Raw genomic sequence first — 10237 nt, forward strand, 5'->3', positions numbered from 1 at the left:
AAGAACAAATTTGATCTTAGTGGTTTTCCCCCTTCACCTAAAATTAAAGACCCTGAGAGGTCCTTGCATTGCAAAATCACAACCTAGGAACAACAAATAACAACTACAACTAGGAAATAGGTTACAGAACTTAGAATACTGACTCTTTGCCTCAGTTACAGCTAAGAACTATAGCAAGGTAAATAGGACTTGCAGAATAGAACCTTCAATCTCAATTCTCAACTCTTATATTAGCTATAGAATAGGGTTTACTACTCATTGACTGCTGATGTATCCATTATAGATAATTTCCAAAGAGTAATGAGCAATGCTAGAGACTAAAAAAAAATTCTTTAACTTGCTGAGGCGGGTACATGTGACTTAAGACAAGCAATAGGGTGGTACTTTAGGATTAGAACTAGTTGATGCTAAAAAAATGAACTCAATTTGAAAAAAAGTCACCATCTCATCCTCTCGCCGTTGTCCCTCTCTCTTTCTCTCTCGTCCACCTACAGCCAATGCAACCACCATTAGATCAAACCCACAACCCAAAAGCAAAAAAAAAAATGAAACCCACGAAGTGGTGTAGTCAGATTGACATCCTCAACTTTGGGTGTTGTTGGGTTTTCATCTGATCAGCCTCCTCAAGGCTAGGTTAGCTGGGTTTTCACTGTGGTGCCAGATTGGTCTCCTCAACGCCACAAACAGAGAAGAGATGAGAGAATAAAATGAGAGAGAGAGAGAGAGAGAGAGAGAGAGAGAGATGGGAGCTTGAGAGACAATGAGAGTTTGAGAGAGAGGATGAAGCATATGAAAATTGACCCAGCTCTATCTATTTAGTTTCTTTACAAATTCCCTATTTGATCGTTTTTTTTTTTTTTTCTCTATATTTTGTTTTTGGAGGAGAGATACATAAAATATAAGAAAAAAAAAATACTTATTTACCCATATTTTTAATAGATATGGGTAACGGAGACCAAACAGAGTTAAACACAAGTGGACAAAATATTAAATTTTAAATCACAGGTAGGCAAAATGAAAACGAGCCAAACCACGGGTGGGTTTACTGTGATTTGCCCTTAATTTTTAGTAAATTAGATTAATGAAAATGTTAAAAACATGTTCCTATTTTTAGAAATGATACTTTATTACTTAAGTTTTACCTTTCTTGATTTTCTTTACCATTAGTAATAGCATGATTCAAGATTGTTTTGGATGAGATTTTAATTTGAAAATATATATGTAATTCATTTTGTTTTTAAAAATCTGTCTTAATTATACTTATGTGTTTTAAATGCTTTTATAACCTTATAGAGTCTAGTTAATGCATGTCTTTAAGGTATCTATTAATTTTAGAAAACTTTTTATGAAAAATTAAAAAACTTAGTTACTTTTTTATCTTTTTCATTTTCTCATAAAAAAGTTTCAAGAAATCGTTTATTAATGAATACCATAAAGACATATGTTAGTAAAATCTTTACACCAAATGAAAAATCTTACCTTGACTCTAAGTAATTTATGTGGCAAAATAAACAAATTATTTCATCAAATTTATTATGAATCTCACACATAAACAGATTTATTAACCACAAATCTCAATACCAAATCTACAATAATAATTATAATGAAAGCAGTAGAAGCACATACAAATTTGGTAACAAAGTGGCAAACTAATAAGGAATATTTTCAATAGAAAAACCACATGGGAATCCAATTTTTGTATGGAGTTCGTATACCCCTAACCTTGCCAAACATTTTTATTATAACTCAAAATTTAGCATTATTACATGATGATGTATTTAATTCTTAACAGTTTGGACTTGGATTTTGGACTGAAACTATATATATTAGATGCGATAAATTGTTCTGTATCATTAGATCAATACATCAATCATTTTTTGGTTTAAGCGAGATTCGAATCCCATATCTTTTATTTGATGACAAAAAAACTTTTAACAATTGAGACTAAAACTCTATACTTTAAGGTCAAGTGTATGAGTTTTCAAAGTACAATAATAAAAAAAAAAATGAACATTCTTTCTTCTAATAAAGAAAGAGAAAGAGGTATAATTTAGTTGTCCACTCCCTCACTTAGTTCTTTATTATGGCTCAATGCCCATTCAGTAATTTTATCCTCACCATCTTCCCCCTTCCTCAAAGAAGTACACTTAGTTCTTGATTTGGGAATATCGTTTGTTAACAGGTCACAAAATGAGTCGAGTGATTTTCTAATGGGTCAAGAGTTTTTATACGAGTCAGCGGTGATTTTTAATTTTTTATATTAAATTGATGTCATTTTAGTTAAAATTCGTCATGTCATTATTTTGCTAGCCATGTAAGCACTGAGTCTAACAGCTTTTTACAAAATAACCAATTGTATTCATGTTTCTAACTTGAAAGATTGATAGCACCGCTTCAAACAATAATGATCTTGATTTTAATATATAGTTCACCATCACAGTAACCTCCCCCAATCGAGTAGGTGTAAGTTTTGCTTCATAAATAAAATAAAATATATATTTAAAACCCGAAATATCTAGTATTTTGTGTGATGAGTGAATGTGGATGTTGCTTCTTGTGGAGTTCCAATTAGAGTGTAAGGCGATTACCAAAAAAAAGAAAAAGATATATATATAGTAGAGTGTAGGGCAACCAGCAGCTTGGAAAATATATGATCGATATATACAGTTGGGCCTGTCCAAATGTTATATATCAAGCTGCATGCCCAGGGCTAAATAATGGATTTTAGGGAGGACTACACAGTTGTACATGTGTATTATAAATAGACTCTCTGTATTTGGCGGAGGAAAACTCCAATTCATGGTGTCGTCGTGCAAAATTAAAAAATCTTCAAACATTTAAAAAAAAAAAAAAAAAAAAAAAAAAACTTCAAACATGTCAAGGCTGACAATAATGCTGTACTCCAATACATGATACAACATTTTATAATATAATAATGATGTGATAAGTTGTAATTATTTATATCATATTTTTTATATCATATTTGTACAGCACTGTGGTACCCAGATTCATTTGGGTCTTGAATTCAGACCTAGTAGCGTGGCCCACATCCCCAATCTCTTTCTACCTAAAACCCCAGCCCGAACCCGCACAAACTGCAGGCCCAAGTTTTGTCACCTGACCCTTGCTTGGCAAACCATTCCCGAACAACAAAGAAAGAATAACGTCCGAACACACCATCCATAGCATGCCGGTAGCACCCAAGGAACACCGTTGTCGGGCATGCTTGCTAGAGTTGGAATCAAGTTCCAAGGCCACATTCGCCACATTCAACTCCCACCTAACCATCCACTTACAACTGATGATATTGGACCTCTAATTGCACTAACTATGACAATAATCATGATCTCTCCACTAATCTAGAGCTATAAATATGAGAAGATGGGAAAGGGAAAATGTGGTTGTTGAAAGGTTCTCAAGAAAATAGAGAGTAGAGAAAAGAGTGATTCAAAAGGAGAGAGAGAGAGAGAGAGAGAGAGAGAGAGGAGCAACTTCGTTAAGTCTCTGTGTCGAGAACAATCCGAAGTAGGAAATACTAAACCCACATTACAAATAAGTTGTGAGCCTAAGTGAGGTTAGGCCCAACAGTCTCACTTCCGGCGTGCACAATTGGCAGCCACCGTGGGGCTATCCTATAAAACTGTGGTTCGACTGAGACTCACGAAGGGGACAATGTCTGAAGGACGTTCGAGAGGCCATGCCGAGAGCGAATCTGTGGGGTCTTCTCAAGACTCCACATGGCGGGAGAGAAGACAGAAAAGACGTGAGGATAGGGAGCGCGAGCGAAGAGAGGAAGAGTTTGGCCTTGGGGAGGGGTTGGACCAAACTCACCGAACAATGTCAGGTGCCTCAGGGCACGGGCAATTTGACAAGAGAGACCAGGAGTTGGAGCGGTTGCACAGACTGGTGAGGGATTTGGAGTTTGAGGCAAGAGGTAGGCGCCAGAGAAGGCACCAAGATAACCGAGAAAGGAGGGATGGTAGCATGGAAAATCAAGGTGAGGAGGGATCCAGTTGGTCCGGTTCCCGTCAATGTCGGGATCATTACTTTTCCTGAGAATCACGCCGACGCAGGAACTGCTTTCATTCTCGAGAGTCGCATCAACACCGAACCCGTTCACGTTCACGCAGATATGCCGACCGAGGTTCGGATTCCCCGAAGAAGCGACAGCCTATAGCGCTGCTATGGATGCTATGAGCCGAGCCTTACGAAGAGCCACTCAATCGCCGTACTTAAATGAAATTGAACGGGCCCCTATGCCGAGTAGATTTACACGGCCGCCATTCAACTCCTACGATGGGAAAACAGACCTGGTAGAGCACGTCAGTCATTATATCCACATGATGTCTTTGCACACACACAATGATGCGCTGATGTATAAGGTGTTTCCCTCAAGTCTCGACCCCATGGTGTTGAGATGGTTTAATGGGTAGCGAAAAGGTTCCATTCACAATTTTGCCAAGCTGATCCAGGAATTCAGTGCTCGGTTTGTGGCATGCAACCAGGTGCCACAACTGGTGGACACATTATTATTCATAAAGATGAGGGTTGGCGAAACCCTTCGGAGTTATGCTAGTCAGTATTGGGAGCTATACAACGAAATTGGTAGGGGTAACGAGAAGATTGCAGTAAGCACTTTTAGAATGGGGCTGCCCGAGGACTCTGAACTATGAGAGTCGTTGACGAAAAGACCTCTCGAGGATATAAGACAACTTATGAGGCGTATTGAAGAATATAAACGCCTCGAGGATGATCGGCTGTAGAATAAGGGCAAGGCCCCATTGCTAAATCGTTCCCGGCAGGGCGTTTTTCCCCCAAGACCAAGGAAGGATTTCAGGATGCAGGAACTGGAAGCATAAGTGGGGGGGTGAATGTGGCGTTCAAGGAGTCGGTACACAAGATCATGGACCGGATCAAGAACGAACTGTTCTTCAGGTGGCCGAACAAGATAGGGGGCGACCTATCTCAGAGGAATCAAAATTTGTATTGCACATACCACATGGATAAGGGGCACACCACCGAGCAGTGCTGGGTATTAAAAGATCACCTAAGGCAACTGGTGAAGGCAGGATATTTGAAAGAGTTCGTAGTAGACTCTAGAAACCGAGATGCTGGTCATGGCGCCCAACAAAAAGGGAACCTTCTCCCGCCGCCATTAGGGGTGATTAAAGTCATTCATGCTGCCCCGAGGGGTGCTACTATAACTAGAAGAGGGGTGTTGACAGTGGCACCCAAAGAAAATTGCTAGGAAAAACAACCTTCCGGAAAGAGGATAAAAGTTGGCCGAGTGCCTATCTCCTTTGATGAGGAAGATATGGAGGGAATGATTCAACTGCACAATGACACATTAGTAGTAACGGCGCGGATAAGTGGCTTTTTAGTGAAAAGGGTGATGATAGACCAAGGAAGTGGAGTCGACGTAATGTACTCGGACTTGTTCGAAAGGCTTGGATTAAAAAATCAAGACTTGAGGAAGTATGATACACCATTGGTCTCATTTGATGGAAGGGTAGTGATTCCCGAGGGTCAAATTTCCCTTCCTATAAATATGGAAGGTAAGGAAGTGATGGTGACCTTCATAGTAGTTAGATCATTCTCCCCATACATGGCAATCCTGGGAAGGCCGTGGATTCATGCATTGGGGGCTGTTCCGTCCACCTTGCATGTGAAAGTTAAATTTCCTATTGAACAGGGCGATGCCATAGTACGAGGAAACCAGCAAGTGGCCAGGCAATGCTTAGTTGCTGTAGTCAGTTGGAAGGGCAAGTAGGTTGAACAGAAGGAAACCACCGAGGAGGCATCTTTATAGCAATTATAGAAACCCTGAGAAGAAGTGGGGGCTAGTTGTGCTGAGAAGCTGATGAAGGTCAAAATCTTACCAGATACTGATAGGTATTTTCAAATAGGGACGAGCATGAAGAACCATGATAAGGTAGAGGTATAGTTATTCCTTATGCAGAATGTGGATGTTTTTACATGGAGTCCATACGAAGTGCCCGGGGTGGACCCTGAGTTCATTGTCCATAAGCTTAACGTGGACCCATCATTCCCCCCAAAGAAGCAGAAGCCAAGAAGAGCAGCCAAAGAGCACGGCCAAGGAGCATGTTAACGCGGTAAAGTTGGAAGTCCAAAGGCTGAAGGAAGCTGGGGTGATAAGGGAGATCTTCTTCCTAAAGTGGCTAGCAAATATCGTGGTAGTGAAGAAGAAGAATGGCAAGTGGAGGGTTTGTGTGGATTTCACAGACTTAAACCGAGCATGCTCGAAAGATCCGTTCCCTATACCGAAGATTGACCAATTGGTAGATGCCATGTATGGACACCTGAGGATGAGCTTCTTGGACGCCTTTCAGGGGTATGATCAGATTGCCCTGGCACCTGAGGACCAAGAAAAGACAGCATTCATCTCATCAGATGCCAACTATCACTATAATATAATGCCATTTGGATTGAAAAACGCCGGAGCCACATACCAACGGATGATGACAAGGATGTTCCAGGATAAAATAGGGCGAACGGTAGAAGTATACATTGAAGATGCGGTGGTAAAGAGTAAACGGGAAGCACGGCATGTAGAAGATCTTCGGGGAGTGTTTGAGGTACTTCGGCAACATAAGTTGGGCCTAAATGCTGAGAAGTCCACTTTTGGTCTGGGGGCCAGTAAGTTCGTAGGGTATCTGATCACCAATGGGGGAATAGTGACTAACCCTAATCAGATCGAAGCCGTGAATCGCCTCTGACCATTGAGCAATCCAAAAGAAGTGCAAGTACTGATCAGAATGTTAGCCGCACTTAACCAGTTCATTTCCAAATTTGCTAATCGCTGTAGACCATTCTATCAGCTTCTGAAGAAGTGGAAGGGATTTCAGCGGAATGAGGAGTGTGACAGAGCCTTTTGAGATTTGAAGGATTATTTGATGCAAACACCCATGTTAATGGCCCCGGATTCCGGGGATGATTTATTCATGTACCTCTCAGTATCCGATCATGTCGTGAGCACTGTGCTGTTAAGAGACCGAGGAATACAGTAACCAGTGTATTACATCAGCAAAACCCTAGTTGATGCCGAGACAAGATACCTACCTTTGGAGAAGCTGGTGTTAGCCCTAGTGCATGCTTGAGGAAGCTGTCGCATTATTTTCAAGCTCACACTGTATTCGTCCTGATCGAATATCCTTTACAATCATTGTTGAAGAGGTCAGACTTCACGGGTCGAATAGCCAAATGGGGGACCCGGCTAGGTTCCTTTGACATACGGTACAAGCCACGAAGCTTGATAAAGGGCAAGGTCCTTGCTGATTTCGTTGCGGAGTTTTCTCCAAAAAATGACAAGAAGGTGGTCTGTTATGTAGAGAATCACCCATGGACAATGTTTGTGGACGGTGCTTCGAGTGCCACAGGGTCTGGTGCCGAAATCGACATAATTACTCCAGAGGGAATACGATTGGAGCATTCCTTTAGATTGGAATTTAAAACCTCTAATAACAAGGCCGAGTATGAGGCCTTTCTTGTCGGATTGAGGACCGTTTTATGCATGGATGCCCGGAATGTAGAAATTTACTCTGATTCTCGGCTGGTTGTTTATCAAGTCTAGGGCAGCTTTGAAGCTCGGGATTCTCAGATGAAAGCCTATTTATAGGCAGTAAAGCAAATCATTAGCAAGTTCTGTACGGTGAAGGTGGCCCAAGTTGGCCGAGCGCAGAACAGACACGCCGACTCCCTAGCCACATTAGCCTCGTCAATGACCGAGGAGGTGCATCGGCTTATCAAAGTAGAGCTTATAAGGGAGTCAAGTATTAGTATGACAGATAACGCAATTACGGCCGGGGTCGGCGTCGCCGTGATTTCAGCAACCGAGCCATGTTGGATGGACTTGATCATTGACTTCTTGGCTGAGGATTGAGTTCCGGAAGATGAAAAAGAGGCCAAAAAGATCCCGCGAGTGGCTTCCCGATATTGGCTATCAGTACATCGCAAGTTATACCGGAGGTCTTTTGGAGGACCATACCTTTCATGCTTACACCCCGAGAAAGTAAATGAGTTTCTGTCCGAGTTGCATGACGAGGTGTGTGGCAGTCATGTAGGGGGCGTTCATTGGCACACCGAGCAATGACACAGGGATTTTGGTGGCCGCAGATACAGAAAGATGCAACCGAATATGTGCGCAAATGTGAGCAATGCCAAAAACACGTTCCCCTGATTCACCAGCCAGCAGGTCATTTGAATTCCGTCAGTAGTCCATGGCCGTTCGCACAATAGGGGCTAGATATTCTCGGCCCATTTCCCTGGGCAACAGACAATCGCAGGTTCGTGTTAGTGGCAGTTGACTACTTCACGAAATGGGTTGAAACTGAGGCTTTATCTAATATCCGAGATGTAGACGTCAAGAAGTTTGTGTGGAAAAACATAGTCACGTGATTTGGGGTGCCGGACTCGCTGATATCAGACAATGGGCTACAGTTTGACAGCAAAACTTTTCGTGCCTTTTGTGGCGATCTCGGTATCAAAAACAGGTATTCCATTCTGGCGTATCCGTAGAGCAACGGTCAAGCTGAAGCGACCAACAAGGCAGTCTTGAACGGGATGAAGAGAAGATTGGACAGGGCAAAGGGAAGGTGGGCAAAGGAGTTACCTAACGTTTTGTGGGCTTACCGTACAACCCCCAGAAGGTCCAAAGGGGAGACTCCGTTCTCCTTAACATATGGAGCAGAAGCCGTGATACCGGTGAAGGTGAACTTATGTAGTACACGAGTTGCAGGATTTGACCCCATCCAAAACAATGAGTTAATGGTGGAACGCTTGGATTGGTTGGAAGAGTGCCGAGAAGCAGCAACTATACGGCTGGCAGAGTACCAGCAGAAACTTGCCTAACGATACAACCGAGATGTAAAAGTTAGGGAATTCAATGCAGGAGACTTGGTGCTGAGAAAAGCCATGGGGAATATGCGAGATGCAAGTACCGGGAAGTTAGCTCAAACGTGGGAGGGACCATACAGAGTTACTGCCATTACGGGCGTGAGAGCGTACAACTTAGAAGACCTTAACGAGAGGCCACTTCCCCGGCCATGGAATGTCCACAATCTTAAGAAGTTTTATCACTGACTATCCGTGCGTGGAAGTGTAAGTCCGAATTTGTACATCGCATTAGCTAATATGATGATGAGGTTTCTCGTTGCATTTGTATTCAATTTCATTACTACTTATTTGGTATTGTCGGATAATGTGTATAAAAAAAAAATCCTAAGGACAGAAGCCTGATTCACGGCTCGATTACTGTCACCGAACAGGTGAAAACCTTATAAAAAAATCATAAGGACAGAAGCCTGATTCACGATTCAATTACAATCACCGAGCAGGTGGAATTCTTCTATCAGAAAATCTTAAGGACAGAAGCTCGATTCACGGTTCAATTACAATCACTGAGCAGGTGGAATCCTTCTATTAGAAAATCTTAAGGACAAAAGCCCGATTCATGGTTCGATTACTATCACCGAGCAGGTGGAAACCTTATATATATATATATATATATATATATAAATCCGAATGACAGAAGCCCGATTCTCGGTTCGATCACTATCACCGAGTAGGTGGAATCCTTCTATTAAAAAATCCTAAGGAAAGAAGCTTGATTCCCGGTTCGATCACTATCACTGAGCAGGTGGAAACCTTATATTAAAAAAAATCCTAAGGACGAAAGCCTGATTCTCGGCTCGATCACTACCACCGAGCAGGTGGAAACCTTATACTAAAAAATATCTTAAGGACAGAAACTTACTTCCTGTGAAGGTGCCTACCGTACATCTTCCTAAGAAGGCAAATATGTGTTGAGTAAGATTTCCAATATCTGGGGGCTTGACTTATTTTACTTTACAAATCATCCCCGGCCATACATGCAAAAAGAAAAGGGGTAACAATAAAAAAAAAAAACACAAAACAAAGCGGTAGCTAAGCATTCATGAGTATGATTAAAGCAAATATTTTTCAAACAAATCATTATTCCAACAAAGTCAACAGAAAAATAAAACCAATGTTTTGTCACCAAACCCGGTGACCCCGGAAAACAAAGCAATTGCTTAGTCACCACAACCCAGTGACGTAGGTAAATTAACTATAGAATATTAAAAGACAATAAAAATAAATATAAGCAGTAAGGATTCAGTTCGGCGGTAAAGTCCTTAAATCGGCAGGTTCTGTCTAGGCGGCTGTCTCGGTCTGCTACTGGTCGGTTGCGGGAGTAAGC

This window comes from Quercus lobata, chromosome 6, assembly GCF_001633185.2.
Source record: "Quercus lobata isolate SW786 chromosome 6, ValleyOak3.0 Primary Assembly, whole genome shotgun sequence".
In the NCBI taxonomy this organism is placed as follows: domain Eukaryota; kingdom Viridiplantae; phylum Streptophyta; class Magnoliopsida; order Fagales; family Fagaceae; genus Quercus; species Quercus lobata.